The 25,014-nt window shown below is 40.3% G+C and overlaps 1 long non-coding RNA gene across 1 annotated transcript; it reads right to left on the reverse strand.

Annotated features, from left to right (window-relative positions):
- Window positions 1–241: 241 nt before the first annotated feature.
- LOC148145316 (uncharacterized) lies at window positions 242–24,545 on the reverse strand. Its single transcript, XR_015761458.1, has 3 exons — window positions 24,459–24,545; window positions 16,252–16,350; window positions 242–1,257 (listed from the first exon to the last, which is right to left on the reverse strand). It is a non-coding gene; the product is annotated as an uncharacterized LOC148145316 (long non-coding RNA).
- Between the last annotated feature and the right edge of the window lie 469 nt (window positions 24,546–25,014).

A 25,014-nucleotide genomic window follows, 5' to 3' on the forward strand; every position in this document is an offset into this window, starting at 1 on the left:
ATCTGTGTGATCCTTGCAGGTTATTGAACATTTTTAATGGTGAGAAGATATTTTTAACCTGTCATCACTTTATTTTAAACATATGAAGTGGGAATGAAACAAGGTCATATGCGAGGTTGAGTAATACTACCATTCATTGGTTGGACTTAACTAATGTTATAATCACTGATAACATTTATAAAAGAAATAAATCCCAATGATGCCAACAGATGGAAAACCAATGGAGAGAATTTTAATTTTAGAAAAATGTTACAACAAAAAATTGATAAAAATCAATAAAACTGAAATATTAATTAACAAGTTAAGGATATTTCCAATAAAAAGACAAGTTTCACTATAAATCACCAATACATAAAGAAGAAGCCTCATTGGCATTATTTTCACATGGAACTGGGACCATGCATAACTTCACTGCCTTTCTAACTTGAACTCCATTTTGTAGATACTTTTTCACTTCTCATTGGTTTGGCTCACTTTCACCAGCAACATTGTTCCAACCACAGGTCCTGACCACAATTACCACTAGTAAGACAGTGTCTACAAACTGAAAATGTGTTGCCCTTCTTCAGGAAGGGCTTATGCCCGAAACGTCGATTCTCCTGTTCCTTGGATGCTGCCTGACCTGCTGCGCTTTTCCGGCAACACATTTTCAGCTCTGATCTCCAGCATCTGCAGTCCTCACTTTCTCCTCGAAGTGTCTACAAACTCCCACTCAAACGGTTCATGTTAGTCCTGAAGGTTCAGGATGCCAGAGATTTTCTTCCCTGCCCTGTTTAAACAGTCTGGGTGAGTGCTGGTACCACTTCACCAGCAGTCATGGACACTGCTCCATCCACAATCCCTCTTTCATACTGTTTTCAGTACTTTGTCTATTCTAACAGTATAACACATAGCAACACAATCTCTGCTCTATTTTCAGATTCCCACTTCTACGTAAGGATCGGATCTAAAACTGAAAACAATGGGGCGGCACTGTGACTCAGTGGTTAGTACTGCTGCCTCACAGCAGCCGGGTCCCAGGTTCAATCCTAGCCTCGGGCGACTGTCTGTGTGGAGTTTGCACGTTCTTCCTGTGTCTGTGCGGGTTTCCTCCCACAATCCAAAGATGTGCAGGTCAGGTGAATTGGCCATGCTAAAGTGCCCATAGCATTAGGTGCATCAGTCAGAGGGAAATGGGTCTGGGTGGGTTACTCTTCGGAGGATCGGTGTGGACGTGTTGGGCTGAAGGGCCTGTTTCCACACTATAGGGAATCTAATCTAAAAAAACAAGAAAGAACAATATTTTGTTTATTAGCGTTCTAAACAGCCAAAACAGAAAAATAGGCTTTACCCTCCCCTTGCAATTAGTTTTTAATTTAGCTTTTTTTAAACTATTTATCCATGGCAATCACAGGTAACGTAACGATATCATAATCAGTAAAGCAATTAATCCTCTTTCAAAATACTCCCCAGCACTTTGTGCTGAAAAGAAGATCCTGATAAAGAAAGTACAGAGTTTGCCAGACACATAGATCAACATACTGAGTCATGAAATGTATCATTTGCAGAAGGATGGCGGACAGAAGTGAATTTGGAGTCAAGCTGCTAACGCGTAATAATCAAAGAGATTGAGCAAATTGCTGCAGATGCTGGAATTTATACTGAAAACAAGAAATGCTGGAAATTATGGTGGGTTAAGACAGCATACGTGGAGAGAGAGCAAGCTAACATTTTGAGTCTGGAGTCATCCAGAATTGAAACGTTAGCTTACTCTCTCTCTCATGGATGCTGTCTGACCCGTCATGATCTATAGCAATTTTTGCTTTCAGTCATAATAGGATTTGAAGTCTGCTGATCACAGACTGGTGAAATTGAAAATGAATGTGAGTAGCTTGATCAACAAGTAAAGATAATAAATAAAGATAGAATGCTTTTAGTGTATGGTATGTAAGAAGAAGATTCATTGTCTGAACATTGACTGAAAAGCTTCAGAAGGAAAGTCAAAATTCATATCAAAGTTAAGCACAACAATTGTAATTCAAAAAGGGAAGGAAAATATGTATTCAATTAAAAGTTGCATATTAGTAATATTGTACAAGATAGTGGGATAAAATAATTTGAGATTGCAAGATGATTATAGTGGGCATAACTTGAAAGAGTCGTGCATTTAAAAACAAAGGTGGAATGTAGAAGGGAAATAATATGGCAGAAATATGAAATGCTTTAATAAAAAGCTAGTTCAAAGTGGTGTGCCCTTTGTGGTTGTTGGGGAGGAAACTGAAGGACAGGGAATTTATGAATTCTTTGAAATGATTATTAAAAATTATAGTGCTTGAATATTCATAATGCAGTGGGACCAGCTGGAGTGCTTCTAAGAATACTGAAGAAAATGAGAGTAGAAGTGGAAGACGCTGTGTTTGAGATATTTTGCTACTTATTAAATATAGGGGTAGCTTCAGAACATCAGAGAACAGCCAAATGCATGATTTAGAGAATTACAGATGTTTTAGCTTGTATGTGCACTGAGAACAAAGCAAGAGACTGTTAAACAGGAAGCAATTCAAGTGGATTTAATTGCACTAAATACAATACGCCCACGCTTCCATGGATTGATGAAAGGCAAATTATGCTCAACAAATCCATTGTAATGGACCAGATTTTCCTGTGTAAATAACAGCGAGGATTTTGATTCTCACCATTATTTGAACCCCAACTTCCCAACAACGTCAGTACAGGATCAGATGTGTCATGAAATGCAAATTTCCAAATTTTAGCCTCCAAGATGAGCTATAGCATTTCACTATTTATATCACTATTGAATTGCAATGAATGAAATTACAATGCAGTGTCTTCAGGACAGAGATGAACCAAACAAGTTGCATTTATTTCAGCCAAGCATTTGAAAATGCATATACCCTAAGGGCAGTAAAAATTATTCACTACTGACTTCCAAAAGCCATTTCACCAACTACAAGGCACAAATGAGGAGAGAGTTGGAATATATGCAAAGGAATGTTGGAAATCTGAAATAAAAACAGAAAGTGCTGGAAAAACTCATCAGGTCTGGCAGTATCTATAGCAAGAGGAACTTCCAATGGCATTTCAATCACTGAATTCTCCTCTTTCAACATCCAGGCAAGAGGGTTACCAAAGACTGAATAGGACTAGCCATATAAATACTACAGCAACAAGAGCGTGGCAGATGCTGTGAATTCTGTGGCAGTGGCTTACTTTCTCTTACTGTTCAACAATGGAGAAGGTGCTGACACCATTGAGACAATGCTCACTTTAACTGAAACTTCCTTCGGGACTTCAACATCCATCCCTTCACACTGGCACACAATGGCACGAGTGTTTACCATCTATAAGATGCACTGCAGCAACAAATCTAGGCCTGTTAGACTGGACCTTCCAAACCTGCAACATTTATCATTTAGACATTTACCATTGCAACAAACTATGCTGATGCGGAACTGTACTTCCTTCCTTCATTGGCTTTGGGTCAAAATCTTGATCCACTTAAATTGCTGTCAGGGAGAATGTATCTATACCTTACATACTGCAGTGATCCAGGGAATGGCAATTAGGGAGACCCATAGGATATAGCAACGGAAGTACACCATTCAGCTCATCAAGTCTGCTCTGTCATTCAATTAAATCATGGCTTGTTCTGATAATCCACAACTCCTTTTTCCTGTCTTTTCCCTATAACCGATGATTCCTTTGCTGATTGAAAATCTCTCTCTCGAAATATACTTAAGGACCCAAACTCCATAGACTTCTACAGTAAAGAATTCCACAGATTCACTCGTGTCAAACAAGAAGAAATCCTACCACATTATTATCTTAAATAGGCAACTTTTTACTCTGAGCCTAGACATTTTAAGGGGAAACAAACTTCCTTCATATAACCTGACAGGCCACCTAAGAATCTTTAGTGATTCAATAAGATTTGTTCTCATTCTTCCAAACTCCAATGAGAATAGATCCAAACTACTCAACCGCTCCTCATAAGATAATCCCTGCATATTGTGATCGCCTTAGTGAATCTTTCCTAACTGCTTCCAATGCCTATATATTTTCCCTTAGATAAGGACCTAAAATATTGTTTTAATTCACCCACAGGATATGGGCATTGTTGGTTGGCCAAGCGGGTTCCCCCAAGAAGGTGGTATTGAGCTTCTTTCTTGAACCACTGCAGTCCATGTGCTGTAGATAGACCCACAATGCTCTTAGGGAGGGAATTCAGGATTTTGACCAAGTGACAGTGAAAGAATGGTGATATATTTCCAAGTCAGGATGATAAGTGGCTTGAAAGGGAAATTGCAGATGGTGGTATTCTCATGTATCTGCTGCTCTTATCTTTCTTGATGGAAGTTCTCATGGATTTGAAAGGTGCTGTTGAAGAATCTTCAGCAAATTTCTGCTGTGCATTTTGTTGCTACTGAGTGTTGGTGGTGGAGGGAGTGGATGCTTGTGGGTTAGAAGTTTGTATCCCTACAATGTAGAAGGAGGCCATTCAGCCCATTGTGTCCACACTAACCCTCCAAACAGCATTCTATGCAGACCCACATCACAACCCTACCCTTTTAACTCTGCATTTCCCATGGCTAACTCACCCTAGCCTGCACATCCCTGGGCACTATGGGCAATTTAGCACAGCCAATCCATCTAACCTGCATATCTTTGGTTAATGGAAGAAAACTGGAGCATCCAGAGGAAATCCAGGCAGACATGGGGAGAGAATGTGCAAACTCCACACAGACAGCCACCCAAGGCTGGAATCTAACCAGGGTCCCTAGCGCTGTGAGGCAGCAATGTTAGCCACTGAGCCACTGTGCCGCCAAGTCATCTGCTTTGTCTTGGATGGTATCAACCTTCCTGAGTGTTGTTGGAGCTGCACTCATCCAGGCAAGTGGAGAGTATTCCATCACACTCATGACTCATGCGTTGCAGATGGTGGACAGGCTTTACAGAGTCATGAGGTCAGTTACTCACCCAGTATTCCAAGCCTATGACTTGCTCTTGTAGCTACTGTACTTATATGATGAATCCAGTTGTGTTTCTGTTCAATAATAACCCCAAGTATGTTGATAGTGGGGATTCGTGATGGTAATGCAATTGAATGTGAAATGGTGGTGGTTAGATTGTCTCTTAATGGAGATGGTTATTGCCTAGCATTTGTGTGTCACAGATGTCACTTGCCACTTCTCAGCCCAAGCCTGGTCATTGTCCAGATCTTGTTGCATTTGAACATGATATCTGAGGAGTTGCGAATGGTGCTGAACATGGTGCAATCATCAGCAAACATCCCCACTTCTCACTTTTGATGGAGGGAAGGTCATCGGTGAAGCAACTGAAGATGGTTGGGTCTAGGATACTAACCTGAAAAACTCCCACAGAGATGTCCTGAAGCTGAGAAGGCTGACCTCTGACAACCACAAACATCTTCTTGTGTACCAGGTATGGCTCTAACCCTTCTCAAAACTGTTCCAAAACTGTTCACAGTATTCCAGACTGTTCTGACATAGTGTCTTGCGTAATTTAAGCAAGAACTCCTTATTCTTGTACTCCATTCTGTTGAAATCAAGGGCAACATTCCATTTGCCTTCCTTATTATGTCCTGAACATGTAAGCTTTTTTTTTGTGACCTATGCAAGAAGACTTCCAAAGCAGTCTCAGTTCAGCCATCTGCTGTCTTTTTTTTCCACTTAAAAGACAGTCAGTTCCTCTATTCTTCTGACCAAAGTGCATGACCTCACATTTTCCCACATTACATTCCGCCTGCCATTCTTTCCCCACAGTCACTTAATATTTCTATATTATTTGTGTCATCCTCACCACTTGTGTTCCCACTTACTTTTGTGTCATCTGCAAACCTGGCTATAGTTTATTCACTTTCCTCATCCAAGTCATTCATATATATTGTAGATACCTGTGGCCTAAACATTGATCACTGCCAAGTGCCACTAGTTACACATTGCCATCACGATAAAGCCCCATTTATCTCAACCCACTGCCTTCCATCTGTTAGCAAATAGCCTCTATCCATGCTCATATATTACTCCAAACAATGTAGACTCGTACGACATGTTAAGTTACTTAATAAAGGTACCCTATCAAATGGATTCTGGAGATCCAAATATATTACATTCACTGTTTTCCCTTTTATTTCTCATGCTTATTACCTCTTCAAAGAATTCTAGCGTGATTTCTCCTTCAAAGCCAGACATTGTATTTGATTATATCATGGATTTGTAATGACTGAAAGTTAAATGCCAAGCTTTGTTTAAATTCTCAACAAGGCACGTTGACACTGATTGATCAAAGCATTGCTCTGAGAAACAAACCACAGAATGGCTGTCACCTGTTCTGTTGAGTTGAAAGAGGCACAGTAAGCCTACATGTTCTGTTTGCAAAGATCAGGGCTCTGTGCATTAAGATATGTGATTTCTAGGACATGCAGGTGCACCATACTGCGAGCCCAACAGACAGACAATCTTAAATTGGCTGTCAGCATAACTCTTCACACAATCAGCAAATGTTTTACAGATGTCCAATGTCCAATGCATTTCCTGGGTTGCACGAGAACAACAATATCAAAAAAGGAGGAAATATTTTCAGAATTTTCAGAATTTTCAGAATGCACATGGCACAAGTCAGGAATCTAATGGAATACTCCCTACTTGTCCGGATAAGTGCAACTCCTGCAACAGTCCAGAAGCTTAACACTATCCAGGACAAAACAGCCTGCCTATCGACACTGCAACGTCAGTGGCCATAGTGTGCACCATCTACAAGATGCACTGCTGAAATTAACAAAAGCTCTTTAGAAGGCACCTTACATACATACAATCATCAGCATCTAGAAGTACAAGAACAGCAGATAACTGCAAAGGACAGGCAATGCTGTAGCGGCACAAACAGGATGCAGCTTTCGTTGGAATCAAACAACTGTCAACGTCAGCTCAACACGCTCTGGAAGTCATCGACCCAGTAGATGGGCTACAAAAGCAGAAATTGCTGGAAAAGTTCAGCAGATCCAGCAGTATTAATGGAGAGAAATCAGGTTAGAGGTTTGGGTCTAGTGACCCTTTCTCAGAAGTGAAGACAGGCTACCTGTTACATAGGAGGCGACTAAATAATCTATCAGCCCGTAATGTTAAGGGCAAGGTACTTGCATGGATAAAGGATTGGCCAACTGGCGAAGGCAGAAAATAGGCGTAAAGAGGTCTTTTACAGGATGGCAGCCAGTGAGTAGTGGTGTTCCAGAGGGGTCACAATTAATCATGTTATACATTAACAAACTGGATGAAGGGACTGAGGGCATTGTTGTTAAGTTTGCAGATGACACAAAGTTAGGTGGAGGGGCAGGTAATGAGAACGAAGTAGGAAGGCTACAGAAGGACTTGGCCAGGCTAGCAGAGTGGGCACGGTGGCCGATGGAATACAAAGTGGGCAAGTGTAAGGTTATGCATTTAGTAGGAAGAATAGAGGCATAGACTATTTTTTAAGTGGGGAATGGTTTTGTAAATATGAAGTAACAGGGGATAAAGGAGTCCTATTTCAGGACTTTCTTAAGGTTAACATACAGGCTTAGTTGGCAGTTCAGAAGACAAATGCAATGTTAGCATTTATTTCAAGAGGTCTAGAATACAAGAGCAGAGATGCATTGTTGAGGCTGGATAAGGCTCTGGTCAGACCTTATTTGGATATTTGCATATTGTGAGACCTTGTATCCAAGGAAGGATGTTCTGATGCTGGAGGAGGTCCAGAGGAGGTTTATAAGAATAATCCTGGGAATAAAGGGCTTGTCGTATAAGGGGGAATTGAAGATTCTGGGTCTATACTTGATTGGGTTTAGAAGGATGAGGGAAATTCTGATTGAAACTTGCAGTCTACAAGAGGCCTGGATAGAATGGATGTGGAGAAGATGTTTCCACCAGCAGGAGAGACTAGGACCAAAGGATACAATCACAGAGGCATGACCCATTAGATATGAGATCAGGAGGAACTTCTTCAGCCAGAGGGTGGTGACTCTGTGGAACTCATTACTGCAGAGGCCAAGTCATTGGGTGTATTTAAGACAAATAGATAGGTTCTTGATTGGCAAAGGGCTCAAAGGTTATGGGGCGAAGGCAGAAGAATGGGGTTGAGAAATATATCAGCCATTGAATGATGAAGCAGACTCAATGGGCTGAATGGCCTCATTCTGCTACTATATCTTCTGGTCTTTTGGAAAAACAATTTCAGAGAAGAAACATCACTTCAGAATGTAGGTACCAGACAAACTGACATGAACACATTTGCATACTATTAAAAGACAAAAGGGAATATGAATGAAATAACATGCAGAGACTGACGAAAGTGGTACTGACTAGAATTAACATTTTTGTCAGGGAATCATCAGTCTTGTCACTTACTGTGCACATTAGGTAATTTGTAACAGCAAATGATGGAGCAAAGAAGTTTTTCTTTTTCATTGAAAAAGGAATAGTTAGAGAATATCATTTATACACTGTACACGTGAGACTTGCTATAATTAGAGAATATCATTTATACACTGTACACGTGAGACTTGCTATTGTCACATGAGCTCTGTTGCAAACTATTTTCACTTTAGATGGAGTAGCCATTAAAATGTGTTCTAAAAAAAGTTAGCATGTTGCAATCATTGGAGGGTCCCAACAAAAGAAAATTAGCTGCTGAATATATTTAGCTTGGATTAGCAATTTGGAGAAACAAGAGCAGTTCTGACCAACTTTACTGCTGCCAGTACTACCCATCTCAAATTATGGACTTAATCACAAAACTAACCTGCTTAGTGTCGCCCAGCTTTGGTTCCATGAGGGACTGTCTGTTTGATGCAGTTGTTAATAGTACACACTGCTGCTACTGAGCATTGGTGGTGGAGGAAGTGAAAGGTCCTGACCTCATTATAGCTTTGGTTTAAACATCAACAAAATAAGAACTGAATTCTAGAGGTGAGGTGAGAGTAACAGTACTTGACATCAAGGCTGCATTCTTGCAGCATTAAGAAGCCCTTGCAAAAAAACTGGAAACAATGCATGTCAGGGAAAAACTCTCTTCTGGTTAGTGTTAAATGTGGCATACAGGAATATGGTTGTAGTTGTTGGAGGTCAATCATCTTAGCTCCAGGTCATCTTTGCAGGAGTTCCTTAGTGGAGTGTTCTAGGCCCAATCATTTTCAGCTGCTTCATCAATGACTTTCCCTCCATCATAAAGTCAGAAGTGGGGTATTCACCAGTGATAGCACAATGTTCAGCACCATTCACAACTCCTCAGATACTGAAGCAGTCTATGTTCAAATGCAACAAGATCTGGACAATATCCAGGCTGGGCTGACAAGTAGCAAGTAACATTTGTGCCACACAAATGCCAGGCTGTGACCATCTCCAATAAGGGATAATCTAACCACCATCCTTTGACATCCAATGGTATTGCTATCACTGATTCTCCACTATCAACATCCCTGGAGTCATTATTGACCAGAAACTCAACTGGACTCACCATATGAATACAATGGCCACAAGAACAGGGTCAGAGGCTAGGAGTACTGCGGTGAGAACTTATCTCTTGACTCCCAAAGCCTTTCCACCATCTAAAAGGCACAAGTCAGACGTGTGATAGAATACTCCCCACTTGCCTGGATGAGCAAGCTCCAACAATGCTCAAAATGCTTGACTCTACATAGGAGAAAACAGCCCACTTGACTGGCAACAAATCCACAAGCATTTAGTTCCTCCACCACCAATGCTCAATAGCAGTAGTGTGTACTATTGATTAGGTGTGCCGCACCAAACATCCTTAGTCAGCACCTTCCAAATCCATGACAATTTCCATCTAAAAGGACAAGGGCAGCAGATATATGGGAGTGCCACTACCCGCAAATTCCCTTCCAAGCCACTCACCATCTTGACTTCGAAATATATCGCTATTCCTTCCCTGTCACAGGATCCCGATCGTGGAGTTCCCTCCTTAAGAACATTGTGGGTCAACCTAGAGCACTTGGACAGTAGCTGTTCAAGAAGGCAGCTCAGCACCACCTTCTCAAGGGCAACTAGAGATGGGCAATAAATACTGCGCCAGCCAGTGATGCCCACAACCCAGGAATGATCTTTTATTAAAAAGTTAGCATCTCATTGTGTTTTGTTTTATAAACCTGCTAATCTGTCTGCCTTCACTGAAGTCTCTTGACTAACCTGTCAAGATAAGAATGAGAACAGGTGCCACATACAGTGCTGCAAGATTGCTTCACACGACATCACTTTCCAGAGAATTTGAGGCCCATCTGCTTCCGCAGAAGGAATTTTCCCTGAAATATTGCAAATATTGAAAAACTAATTTAATTTTAATATCCTGAACATGAAAAGTGTAACACTGCATACTGAAAGGAATAAATAACCTCACCATTTTGTTTACAGTTTAAGTTTTTCAACATAAGTTTTCTTCTATCATCGCTAGAAAACTGAAACAAGATTAGTTTTTTTGAAAGAACATCACTTCTTCCCTTAGGAAGAGCTGACTGCTGCAGAGATTATTCGACAAGCATTGGTCATCCTCTGGTACCATCACACAAGTTCTCGCTAACCTGACAGTACGTCCCAAACGTTCAAGCTATTCCATTTCAAGATGGGAGTGCATCCGTCCAGAATCATAAGCTCCCGAACATTGTGTAACTCGCGGTTACACATACAGTCACTAAAGATCGCTGAATAATTGCCTCACAATGGTCCTCAGTTAAATGGATCCAAACTTGCTTCCATTCAGTGACTGAGGGTGGTTGGTTGGATGTGTTGGGGACCAGTATCAGAATTGATTAGATTCCCTACAGTATGGAAACAGGCCCTTCGGCCCAACAAGTCCACACCGACCCTCCAAAGAATAACCCACCCAATCCCTTTCCCTCTGACTAATGCACCTCACACTATGGGTAATTTAGCATGGCCAATCTACCTGACCTGCACATCTTTGGACTGTGGGAGGAAACCGGAGCACGCGGAGGAAAGCCATGCAAACACGGGGAGAATGTGCAAACTCCACACAGAGAGTTGCCTGAGGCTAGAATTGAACCTGGGAGCTGTGAGGCTGCAGTGCTAACCACTGAGCCAACGTGCCACCCATGAGATAGGAGATAAAACAAAACCTCTTAGTCAGTGCTGGCATTGAGATATAGTAAATAGGGGTCAGCAAGAGAAAGTTTGGCTGACATTCAGGTAGGTTGGTTACCTTTTATACTGTAGGTAATCTCTGGGATGATTTGTTTCAGTACGGTTTGTGACAGTGTTGCTGATTTGCCTCCGGTCAAAGGGGATCTCAAACAGAGCCTCTTGTTTATCCTTCCCCAATATGGCAAGAGACACACATTCTGTTGTGGGCCTGCTCCAATGTTCCAATCAAGCACAACACAAGTCAAAGGAACAATACCCCATTGTCTGCTCAGGCAATTTACAGCCTCAGTCTCAATATTGAATTCAATACCTTCAGAATCTGACTGTATAATGTCTGTTCTCCATTTTTATTATTTTTCTCTTCCCCACCCCCACGTCTCACAACGGCTTTATTTCTGTTTGCGTCTTATTTACTGTTCCTAACGAGAAAGGACCCATTCTTTCCCTTTCAGACCTTTACCATTTTACATGTTTTTCTCTTTCTCCACAATTAGTGGTGTTAGCACTGGGCCTCTTCCTCAGTCAAAAATATATCAAAATATAATTCTCAACATCTTTCTGAAGAAAGGTCATACCGAACTTGAAACATTAAGTCTGTTTCTCTCTCTGGTGAAGTTGCCAGACCTGCAGAGTTTCTCTAGAATTCTCTGTGTTTACTTCAGATTTTCAGCAGCCAGAGTATTTAGCCTTTATCATGGCAATTGATATACTTCCAGCCAAACATTTATATGTGCGTTTAGTTCACCATTTTGAAAATTAAAAAAGCCACTTAGCAATTGTAAACAGATGCCACATAGTGCTATTCTAGGCCTTGGCATTGACAAACTAATCAAAACTACAGGGCAACATTAAACAGCCTAGCTTTCCTAGATTTCAGCAACAGTTACCTGACAAAAGTCAGAACAAGAAACCCTGGCTGATTTTTCACTTCCCAGGAATGATGTCTTAAATGTGTCAGCAAAAGCTGGAATTGGAACTGAGTCTATCTGGTCTGTATTACAGTGGGCAGCATGTCAGACATCAGGTTTCAGCAATGGATTTGTATTAAATTTATATATCCTTGGCACTGGACTTACTTTAGCATATGTGAGAGGGAGATTACATTCAAATGAATTGGTCTTCAGCAGCATCTGTGACTCAAAACTGTGAAAGAGCAGTGAACATCATGTCAGAACTCTATTTAGTTTTATTTATATCACATTATTATATTATACATTTATAAAGATCTTGGAGAAAAATATCATGATTGACCACTTTGATTGCATTTAATGCAGACAGGGTCTGCATTTCATCCTGCCTGAATAATAGTCCCATTAATTATTTGAAAAGACAAGACTCAGTACTGTGAAACAAACTCTCTTAGGGTCAGTATGATTGGGTTTATGGTAAATGTGGTCTTTCAAAAATGAATTCAACATCCATTATAAGATTATCTGGTTTTAAAAAAGACCAGGTGCCATTGTAGCTTTTCTTTGACAAGGCTCTGAGAAAATTAGACTCAAATAATCCTGTGAACAGGATGGAAAGATGTTTTTCTGAGGATCACTGGAAAATAGGAGTTGATTGATAATTTTTTATCTAGGCAGAGATATACTTGGATATTTTAGTTTCCAACACAGCCACAATGATTAGATGAAACCTTAAGGTACATCTTTGTCTTTCCTAGATGGGTTGTTCTCTATTCAAGTGATTGTCTTCTCCTTATACAGCCTGCTCAATTCTAATTCCATTAGAAATTGTGAGTCTAAGTTTTATTTTACTGATCTGTGTGACTTGTGTTGCCAAATTATAGAAATTGATGATTTTGTACAAGGTGCAAGTGAAAAGTTCTGTGATCTGTTGCACTGATTTTTCACTATTATTTACTTTCTACTGTATCATAAACTTGATGATAAGAACATGAAAAATCTGTGACATTTGAAGAAACAAAAGATGATTTCAGACTATTAAACCTTGCACAATGGAGAAAATGCAATTTTGAACAATGTGATATTACAGCTCATGGCTGAAAAACTACACATGTACATATCCTCTATTTCACTGCCCAGGAGATAAATTGCAGATAAAACCCTAAGATGGAAGAGTGATGGTAGCAGGTGCAGATTATAAACAGACTATTCAAATTTCAATTGAGCAGTAACAAACTGCCATGTTTAGGCTGAATCAGAGATTAAGATAGAAGTAGCCCGATTAGTAGAAGAGAAAAATAATGAAAGAAAGCTATAGCAATTTGATGTGGTTAAATCCAGACTCAGGCAGGAGAAGGAACAGGTTTGAGGAAAAATAAAGGAGAATCAATGTATGAGTACAGAAGATAAATAAAGTGAAGAGGAGAACTACCAAAGCCTTGCAACAGCTGGACAACCTGTAACAAAACAAAATCAAGTACAGGTGACTGATGTCCATGGTCCAGTGCACATCAAATCTTATTGCAAAATGTAATAGTGAGGATGACACAGATTGATCACATAAATTAAACCATGGAACATGGACAGAGTCTGTGCTGTCAGTCATTGGGAATATTTTAAATTTGAATTTGCGTGCGCAGAATATGAACTCAGCATAGTTTAGAATGTTATGAAAAGTGAAATGTGAACTATTTTCATCTCGCATTGGCAGTTTACTGGCAGAACAACATAAGAATCAGATCAAACATGCCATGAATTTGTCTGAAGTTCCACGCGGTATGAAATTTTTGGTTACGAGAACTGGGGAGACACTGTATATTATTGATATTATTAAAGTGCATCATATTTATGGAGTAGCTCAATTGATATTCTAGGAGCCCTGAATTCTCTACGTTTTCTTCAGTGTTTTCCTTGACTTTTGTTTCAGAATCTCTGATGCAGAATTTTCCATCATCAGACAATGATATTGGTTTTATGCTGAATGCTTTTCCTCAATGCAGATCACTGCAAGGCTTTAGTGCTTTCTAAAGTGTGAATTAATTGGATTTTATATCTATCACACCTCCGATTCTAATCTGGAACAAAAAGGACTTGTCAGCTTTATCCAGGATTTGTTTTGACGTTGAAGCAGAGGGAAATTTCATTATCTTGGGCATTGTGCAGCAAAAGTTTAAGAAGTATTGGTTTGTGTTGTTGCTGTTGCTGGCAGTGAGATACAAATAAATTTGATTTATGTGATTTCCTACACAAGGTGTGCAGTCGAAGTAGATACGTTTAAAAACTAGCTCAAATACTTCAATGAGTTTCATCAGTGGTTAGCTGAACAGTGCAGATCAGGAGAGTCGAAGATTCAATCCCTGATCAGTAATGAGCTATCTGAGCACATCTGGGGCAGCAGTCAGGAAATAATTGGCCCCAGTTCCCCTGAAGGGAAGAAATTGGTTAGGTTTTCCTGATCCTTCTTCGATTTGTTAGAGATGGTGGACATCATGCAGAAACTGAAACTGAGCTATGAACTTATAACCTGACAAAAGATGGGAACTCTAGAAAGTTAAATCATCTATTTCTTTTGTTGCCTACTTGCTTGTATTTACAAAAGAAAATGTGAACCTCGTAAAAAAATCTCCATCTATTCTTCTTAAATAGAAGATGTCAAATTTTATATATTCTTAATGGGGCAGTCTATAATAAAGTGGTAAATGTTCCCACTGTTTTAACTGTATAATACAATGTCTTGTGGCTTTTCTTTATTTCACAGGCTAGTTTCTGATTCCCAAAGATCCATCATGTTTCATCTGGTAAAAGTTCAACATACATTCTTTGCCATTTGAAGAGTTCTAACAAGATAATTCAAAAGTCTGATTTAACAACAGAACTACTTTTAGCAATTTATGACATACAGCTTGGATAACAACAACTTGCATTTAGTGTTTAATTAAACATTCCAAGATGTAAGAATTTTACGAAACAAACTTGACACCCAGCTGCTTAAAAAGTTATTAAGTCAGATGACTAAGCCTCTAGTTAGAGGTACGTTTCAAAAAGGGGGGGAAACAGGTATTATTATATCACTGTAAGAAGAAGCATGTTAATCATGAAGTAACCAGGATGTAGATCATGTGACTAGCTGCATTTGTCAATCTAATTTGCAATGTGTAATATGAGGGAATGTGCATTCCTGTAATATTAGCTGCTGAGATTTTACAACAGATTTGTTTGCTAAGCAATCCTGCAACAGACCTTCAAATAAATAAAATCAATGACCACATATCAGTCCAGCTTTGAGATTAGTAAGCTTGTGTAAATAAACAGAAAATCACATTGCTCTAGACTTTGCTTTGAAAATAGAAATTTCTTTGGAGAGGGTTCAGAGGAGATTTACTAGGACGTTGCCTGGTATGGAGGGAAGGTCTTATGAGGAAAGGCTGAGGGACTTGTGGCTGTTTTCATTAGAGAGAAGAAGGTTGAGAGGCATCTTAATTGAGACATACAAGATAATCAGAGGGTTAGATAGGGTGGACAGTGAGAGACATTTTCCTTGGATGGTGATGACTAGCATGAGGGGACAAAGCTTTAAATTGAGGGGTGATAGATATAGGACAGTTGTCAGGGGTAGTTCCTTTACTCAGAGAGTAGTAGGGGCATAGAAGACTCACCAATTTTAAGGGCATTTAAATGGTCATTGGATAAACATATGAATGAAAATGGAATAGTGTAGGATAGATAGGCTTCAGATTTAGTTCCACAAATCGGTGCAACATCGAGGGCCGAAGGGCCTGTACTGCGCTGTAATGTTCTTTGTTCTATGTTCTATCACATTTTGATCAGATTTAGTTTCACTTAGACAAGAAATGGCAGAAAATATGAAGCCTTTGCAGCCAGACAAGATTAGTTGCTGCCACCAGTATTACTGGAATAGCCAGAAAGCATAAAGCAAGCAAGTCATGTGGGAAGTATGATCTGTTGCATCTATCATGAAGCTGTCCTGTGTGAAAAGATTTTTGTAAGTCACGCAGAACGGGCGTACACTGGACTCATCAATATGAAAAAAATTGGTTCTAGTGATGTGATCAGAGGTGACAATAAGATGCAACAAAACAAATGTCATGTGCAGCATACTGGAAGCAAAAACAGGGAGTATGCCAGAGATCTGCATAAATGTATGCACATACATGAGGTTGGCATCCCATCAGACCAGGGCAAAGGTTCCCAGTGGAAGTGTCTTCAACCAGAGGTGACTAGGTTTTCCACATTGTGAATCTGACAGGTTTCTTGGAGAAAAAGAAACACTTAGAAATGTTTGCAAATATTAGTATTACATGCATGAACAATTATGACAACCACATTCTGAGAACCAAAGTCAACACAGGAACTATTGCAAACACTCTACCAGTCAGAGTCCTGAATGTTCCTGGATCATTCAAAATCAATGATACAATCTATGACAGCCAAAGCAAATGTGTAAAATGAATCACCTATTGCTTGGATTGGTGCAATAATGGTAAAATACAGCTGTAGCAAATCTAGGTTTAGAATTTGTGCTTGTCACAAAGCTAATCCTTTTTTATCTAAAAACTGTTCCTTGGCTCAAGAATACTCTGTTCTTGATTATTTTCAGAGGGGTAATAAACCAGGCCGGGCTCTGATCTGACGGGATTGGTACAGAGATAAAAAGGGTTTTAAGAGGCCATCCGTTTATATGTAAACAGTTGAGACTTCAAGCCAAAGTGGTCATGTTTTAGAAGTGACCTGTATATTGAAAGTGGAGTGGTCAGCTTTCTAGCTGGGCAGTTTAGTTCAGTCCAGAACTGGTTGGGAGTTCAACAGGGAGCTGTGTGGAAACTCTCTCGTCTGCCCTACTTCCTTCAACCTGTGAGCATCTGACCCTTTTTTGTACTGTGTTTTAAAGGGATTTTGTTTATTGGGACTGTTGTGTATATTTGGAACAGCACAATTAAGTCTAGTTTGGATAGACTGAATTCTGTAGGGGTTCTTTATTCTGTTCTTTGTGTTTCATTGTGTAATTTTGTGAATAACTTTTTTTTGTCTGTTTTAAACCTGCTAGTCAATTTCGCTAATTTAACCTGGTAATCCGAAACAACATGCAACGTTATTGTCTGGGCTGTCTGCTTAAGAATCTGTTGAGTTGTCTGGCCTAATCCATAACAGATTGGGGCTCTTTGCAGGATTTTAAACAACAAGTGGTAGGTGCTAGTGTCTTTACTTTCGGATGTTGGTTTGGTTGGGTGGACAAAACTTAGGGTAGTAATGGCTCTTTCAGTCACCAAAAGCTTTCTGGAAGTGGATGCAGTGACCTTGGAAGTTTTTCAAAAGGTGAATAAGACCAAGCTGCAGGAATTAGCAGAGAAGCTGGATTTGGACCTGTCTGCTTCTGTGAGGAAAGGAGAGATAATTACAGCAGTAGCCCAGCATTTAAATGTGCTGGAGAAACACTCAGAATCTATAGAGATAGCAAGAATTTAATTGCAAATGAAGCAATTGAGTTAGAGGCGAGAGATAAGGAAAGGGCAGCAGAAATGAAACTGTTTGAATGAAGATTAAAAGCAGGAGAGAGGGAAAAAGAGAGAGCAGCAGAACAAGAGAAAAAAGAGAGCAACTGAAGAGAGGGAAAAAAGAGCAGAAAAAAAGGAGAGAGCTTTTGAACTTCAAAAATTGACACTTAAAAAAGGAAAGTCAGCTTAAAAGGCTGGAGATAAAGGCTGAAGGTAACCTCAGTGAGGAAGCAGCGCACACTCATGTGGAAGAGCAGAGAGTTAAAACAGCAAGGTTAGCAGCTGAAGTGGCTGATGATTATGAGCAGGTCCATTAAACAGGGTTTGGCTTCCAGAATCAATTTCAATCCATGAGGGATAGGAATTGGGGCAAAGAGAAATCCTCACGTGGAAAGGGAAAGGTAGATCTCAGTGAAAATCACAAGGATAATTTACCACAGGGTAAAAAAGAAACCCTTGAGGGGGACAAAGAAGTTAAAAAGTTCTGGTGCTTTCATGAAATAAAGTGGGCCACAAAAGAATCACAGTATTGGTAGGCTAGGAGAAAGCCAGATGTAGGAAAACCAGACAAGCCTGGAAGTTTTGTTAAACTAGTAACAAAAAGCACAAGGGAAATTAGACAACTGCCTCAGAGTGTATAAGATGTTCAGAGGTTGATTAAGGAGGAAGTGCCAGATCTGCTTAAAAAATATACATGCAAGGGTAAAGTTTATTCACATAGGCCAGGAGCAGTAGGTAAGGAGGTTACAATATTAAGGGACACAGGATCCTCTTAGTCTGTAATGCTGAAGGATGAGGAGATATGTACTCCTGAGGCACTATTGCCAGAAAAGGTACTGGTAACAGGAAGTCATGGTGAGACAAAAAGTACTCAATTATGTAAAGTGAGGCTAGAGAATCCAGAGAAGAGTGGAGAATTTGTGGAAGGACAACTGGACAAACTCTTAGCTCCAGGAATACAAATTGTCCTTGCAAATGATAAGTTGATTCACCAGTAGGCATGCTGCCTAGTCTAGTTGAAAAGCCAGTGGGGACACAGGCAACTGAAGAAATAAAGGATGCTTATCAAGGAATTTTCCCAGATTGTGTGATCTCAAGATCACAGAGGCACAAGTTGATGCAGGTGGGATCAAAAGGCACAAATAAGGAAGCTGACATAGTATTATCTGAGACCTTTTTTGATCAGATAAGTGGAACAGAGAAGGAGCAGATAGATAAACATGCAAGTATCTTTAGCTCTGCTAAACTGATTGAATTACAGCAGAAAGATGAAACCTTAAAACAGTTATATCAAAGGGCATATACAGAGAAGGAGAGTGAATGCATCCCTGTGCATTATTACTGAATAAATGATGTCTTAATCAAGGAATGGAGATCATCACACATTCAAGCAGATGAGAAATAGGCAGAGAATCATCAAATTGTTTTGTCAGTAGGGTACAGAAAGGAGGCACATGAGCTACCGCTTGGAGGTTGTCGAAGGGTGAGGAAAACACAGGCTAAAATACAAAGACATTTTTACTGGCCTGGGCTACACAAAGATGTAGTTGAATTTTGCCAGACGTGTCATATATGTCAGCTAATTAGAAAACCACAGGCACCTTTAATACCTCTTTCAGCAATTGAGGAACTTTTCACAAGAGTCATGATTGATTACATAGGTCCCCTACCGTAAACGAAAAGTGGGAATAAGTATTTATTAACAATAATGCATGTGCCAACGAGATTTCCAGAGGCAATCCCATTACACAACACCACAGCAAAAAGGGTTGTTGAAGAATTATTTAAATTTTTATCTAGATATGGACTGCCAATAGAGATCATCCAGTCAGATCAAGGATCAAACTTCACATCCAAACTATTCAAGGAGGTTATGGATAATTTGGGAATAAAGCAATTCAAATCTACTGTGTACCATCCCGAATTGCAGGGACAACTAAAGAGACGGCATCAAACATTAAAGACCACGTTTTGTGTTTATGGTCAGGACGATCCAGATGACTGGGAGAAGGGAGTTCTGTTTGTACTTCTTGCAATCAGAGATGCACCAAATGAATGGACTAAATTCAGTCCACTGGAATTAATTTTTGTGCATGAAGTAAGAGGACCGTCAAAATTGATTAAGGAGAAATTAATAAGTCAGAATTCAGAGACCACCCAGTTGGACTATGTGTCAAATTTTAGAGAACAATTAAATAGAGCTGGAGAGTTAGCTCGGCAGCATTTAAAAGTATCACAGCATGCAATGAAACAAGAAGTGGATAAGAAATCACAAATTCACAATTTTGCAATTGGGGATGAAGTATTCATGTTACTTCCAGTAGCAGGGGACTCTTTAAAAGCCAACTTTAGTGGGCCGTATCAAATTGAGAGGAAACTGAGTGAGGTGAACTACTTGATAAGGACTCCAGACAGGAAGAAATCTCACAAAGTGTGTCATGTGAAAATGCTCAAAAGGTATTTTGATAGGGAAGGAAAGCAAGAGGTGAATGTGTTATTGATTACAGCACAGAGGGAAGAACCAAGTTCAGAGGATTCTGAATTAGACATTCCTCAAATCAATTTGGATAATGAGGAAGTTGTCAAAAATTGGAATAGATTATTGAGTTACCTTCCAGGAGAAAATAAAAATGACCTGAAAGAGTTATTACTATCACAAGGGGAGATATGTGGAAATAAATTGGGTATGATGTTGAGATAGGAGATGCTGTTCTGCTTAAGCAACATCCTTATAGGCATAACCCTTGAAAGTTGGCACAGGTTCATAATGAGATAGAGTGCATGCTCCAAGATGGCATAATTGGAGTTATGTTGGCTGGAGTTCATGGTGCTAAAGCCAGGTGGTACCCAATGGTTATATGTGGACTATTGCAAAGTCAATGCTGTTGCAAAGACTGATGCATATCTAATTCTACGGTTGGAGGACTATGTCGAAAAAGTAGGACAAGCAACTTAAATTTCTAAGTTGGACTTGCTCAGAGGCTACTGGCAGGTACCTCTGTCGGAGACAGCAAAGGCAATTTTGGCTTTTGCAATGCCAAATGGACTATATCGATTCAAAGCCATGCCATTTGGTATGAAAAATGCTCCAGCCACATTTCAGAGACTAACTAATAAGGTCATTGCTGGATTACCCAACTGTGTGGTGTGTATTGATGACCTGGTGATTTTTAGTCACTTGTGGAAGGAACATTTACAGCATTTATCGGACTTGATCGATCAACTTCAGAAGACAGGTTTGGTGGTAAACCTAGCTAAAAGTGAATTTGTTAAAGCCCAAGTCACCTTCCTGGGCCATTATTGGACATGGACAAATAGCCTCATGAGATGCAAAAATGAAAGTAATTGGAGGATTTACCACACAGTCGATGAAAAAAAGCAGTACTACAGTTCCTGGGATTGAGTAGATTTTACCAAACATTTGTGCCGAACTTTAATAGTGTGGCTGCTAAACTCACTGAATTGTTAATAAAGGACAAGAAGTTTCAGTGGACAGTGGACTGTCAAAAGGCATTTGATAACCTAAACACTGTGTTAACCACTGCCTCAGTATTAGCCACACCTGATTACACGAAGCCTTTCAAGGTGGCTATCGATGCCAGTAATGTGGGTGTCGGTGCGGTGCTCCTGCAGGAAGATGACAAGGGAATAGAAAGACCCATCGCGTATTTTTCCAGGAAGTTGAGCATTCATCAACAGAAATGTTCAATGGTGGAGAAATGGACTTTAAACTTGGTGGTAGCATGACAATATTTCAGTGTTTATATCACCAGCAATGCATCTGAGACCACTGTATACACTGATCATAACCCATTGACATTTGTGGAAAACTTTAAGCACAAAAATGCCAGACTGTTTGGATGGAGCTTGTTGTTGCAGCCATTCAATTTGACAATAGTGCATGTGGCAGGTCGCAAAAACGTGATTGCCCATGCGTTATGGAGACTCAATATGGAGGCGTTGAGTGGTGGGTGTACTGCAGCCTGAATTTGCATTTGGTTGTGCATGTTTGCATGTTTATCATTAGTAGAGTGTGTGTGTGTGTGTGTGTGTGAGTGTGTGTGTGTGTGTGAGTGTGTGTGTGTGTGTGTGTGTGTGTGTGTGTATGTTTAGACCATTAATCGTGTTTTTGAAGGGTTAAAAATGAAGCCATCTTTTGGTATTAATGGGTTTTTTTTAAGGGGGGAGGTGTTACAAAGCTAGTGCTTTTTTTTCTGAAAGCTGTTCCTTGGCTCAAGGAGACTCTATAGTTGATTTTTTTCAGAGGGGTAATAAACCAGGCCGGGCTCCGATCAGGCTGGTTTGGTACAGAGATTAAAAGGATTTTGAAAGGCCTTTTTGTTTAAATGTAAACAGATGACACTTCAGACCAAAGTGGTCATGTTTTAGGAGTGACTTGTATAATGAAAGGGGAGTGGTCAGCTCTCCAGCTGAGCAGTTTAATCCAGCCGAGAACTGGTTGGGAGTTCAACAGGGAGCTGTGTGTAAACTCTCTCGTCTGCCCTTCTAACTTCAACCTGTAAGCATCTGACCCTTTTTTTGTACTGTGTTTTAAAGGGGTTTGCTTATTGGGACTGTTGTGTATATTCAGAACAGCACACTTAAGTCTAGTTTGGAAAGACTGAATTCTGTAGGGGTTCTTTATTCTGTTCTTCGTGTTTCATTGTGCAATTTTGTGAATAAATTTTTTGTCTGTTTTAAAGCGGGTAGTCAACCTCACTAATAGGGCGGCATGGTGACACAGTGGTTAGGACTGCTGCCTCACAGTGCCAGGGTCCCATGTTCGATTCCAGCCTCGGGCAACTGTCTGTGTGGAGTTTGCGCATTCTCCCCGTGTCTGCGGGGGTTTCCTCCGGGTGCTCCGGTTTCCTCCCACAGTCCAATGATGCACAGGTTAGGTGAATTGGCCATGCTAACTTGCCCGTAGTGTTAGGTGCATTAGTCAGAGGGAAATAGGTCTGGGTGGGTGACTCTTTGGAAGATTGGTGTGGGCTGGTTGGGCCGAAGGACCTGTTTCCCCACTGTAGGGAATCTAATCTCAAAATCTCAACTTAAATCAGGTAATTTTCACTGTACACTTTGCAAAACAAATTGTAAAGTTATGGTCTGGGCTGTCTGCTTAAGAATGTTTTGAGTGGTCTGGCTTAGTCCATAACACGCTCAAGTACAGAAGTACAAGAGTACAGTGAAATGTGTACAATGTTACCATACACGATGCCATCTTAGTTACAAAGTACCCAGCTATAAAAACTTGGGTGCGGAAGTCGAAAAATAAAGAAGTAAATTTACATGTTCAGCACTAAAGTCTACTTAGCATAGAAGTACTGTATATGGAAACCCAAAGTATTTAACTTGGTGGAAATGAGTGAGTGAGCAATAGCAGGGGTACTGGGGAGTACATAATTCAACATTTTGACTATTTACAAGGTCACCTATATGCAAAGTGAGGGCAGAAAGGCTAAGAACAACTGCATCAACTTTGAAATAAAACAGATATACCAAATAGATTTTCACCATAGCAAGTTTCGAAGATGATGCTGTACTACATTCCAGAGAGGATGCATTGCCTTGGTTCACCAGTTGGATGACATGGATCATGATAACACTATCTGTCATGTGCAAAAGCACATCGACCAGAGCAATTGTGCTGAAAAAGTACAGCATAATCTGGATACATTTGGACCCAAGACATTGGGGTGACAGTGATAGATCGGAGGGGAGGGTGGAGTGGATAGGTGGGAAGGAAGATGGCAGGTTGGCCAGTTCATAAGTGTGGTGCTGAGTTGGAGAGTTGGATCTGGAATGAGATGAGGGTAAGGGAGATGAGGAATCTGGTGAAGTTGATGTAGTTGCCGTATGGTTAGAGGGTCCCAAGGCAGAACATGAGGCGTTCTTCCTCCAGTCATTGTGTGGTTTAGATTTGGCTGTGGAGGAGACCCAGGACTTGCATGTCCTTGGCTGAGTGGGAGGGGGCCAAATCAAAGAGAAGCATGACCAAAATTTACATTCACTGATGGCAACAGTTCATCATGACAGACATGTCTTCAACAGCAAGAAATTCCAGGTGAATGTAGGCCAGATCAAATTTTTTGGGACTTAGGGATCTGTCCTGACTAAGACAAAAAATTAAAGATTTATGACATATGCCTATTCCACAGGATAAAGAGGAAACTGCATATTATGCTTTGGAATGTTTAGCTTCCTCGCAGTATGTATACTATACTTTGCTATAAAAAGGAGTTTGTTTTTAGATTTTAGATTACTTACAGTATGGAAACAGGCCCTTTGGCCCAACAAGTCCACACCGGCCCTCCGAAGAGCAACCCACCCAGACCCATTCTCCTACATTTACCCCTTCACCTAACACTACGGGCAATTTAGCATGGCCAATTCACCTAACCTGCACATTTTTGGACTGTGGGAGGAAACCGGAGCACCCGGAGGAAACCCACGCAGACACGGGGAGAACGTGCAAACTCCACACAGACAGTTGCCTGAGGCGGGAATTGAACTCGGGTCTCTGGCGCTGTGAGGCAGCAGTGCTAACCACTGTGCCGCCCAGCCACTGTGCCGCCCTTGTTGAGAGATTTCTTCTGGAAAAAAGTTCTGTATCTATAGCAAGAGAACCATCAGCATGTGGTCAAATCACTTAAGCAAGCTTTGTCATAAGGGACATGTATTCTGCAATACTACAATGAAACAATCTTGAAGATCAGTACAGCTCAGAAAGCGAGAAGCACAAAATCATGTAAGACGGCATGCCAATTGTATTTCACTCCAAAGGTCTATTGCACATGCAGTCCAGTCAATCAAAAAGCATAAAACACTTGCTCTGGTTTTCAACATCACAAGATTCCATAACATACATGATCGATCTGCAAATTGTTGAGGGAACTGATGACAAACCATTGAAAATTATTTGGCACAAGTCCACAGCGGCAGTGGTACGACATTGACATCTGTTAGAAATTGGGAATAAAATGGTTCACTCAGACACACTGAGAGAAGACCAAATCCGGAAAAGACCACCGAATTTTATGAGACAACCAAACCCATAGTATAGACATTGTTAGATGATAGGTTCAATGTTAGCCTGATGAATTTTGGCCAGCACAGATCAAACTGATTTCAGGAAACAAAAGCAAATTATCTCTGACTGAAATGTCATTACAAGAGGCTGACTTGACAGGAGGTGCAATTCTCCAAGGCATCTGGCCATACAGAGATGAATTAGGCATCTCAAGATACATCGTTTTTAAAAGATGTTTGTAGTAAACTCTTACGCTTCCATTATACCTTTCATCTAAAATTTAAACAGATTTATTTTGTTAACATGGTGGTATTGGGGTCTTGTAGCACAGTGTCTTAACTCTGGGTCAGAAGTTCTGCATTCAAGTTCCATCTACCACAGAGACAAGTTTT

This window comes from Chiloscyllium plagiosum, unplaced genomic scaffold, assembly GCF_037043375.1.
Source record: "Chiloscyllium plagiosum isolate Xiang-an unplaced genomic scaffold, Cpla_swu_hap1 HiC_scaffold_25, whole genome shotgun sequence".
In the NCBI taxonomy this organism is placed as follows: Eukaryota; Metazoa; Chordata; class Chondrichthyes; order Orectolobiformes; family Hemiscylliidae; genus Chiloscyllium; species Chiloscyllium plagiosum.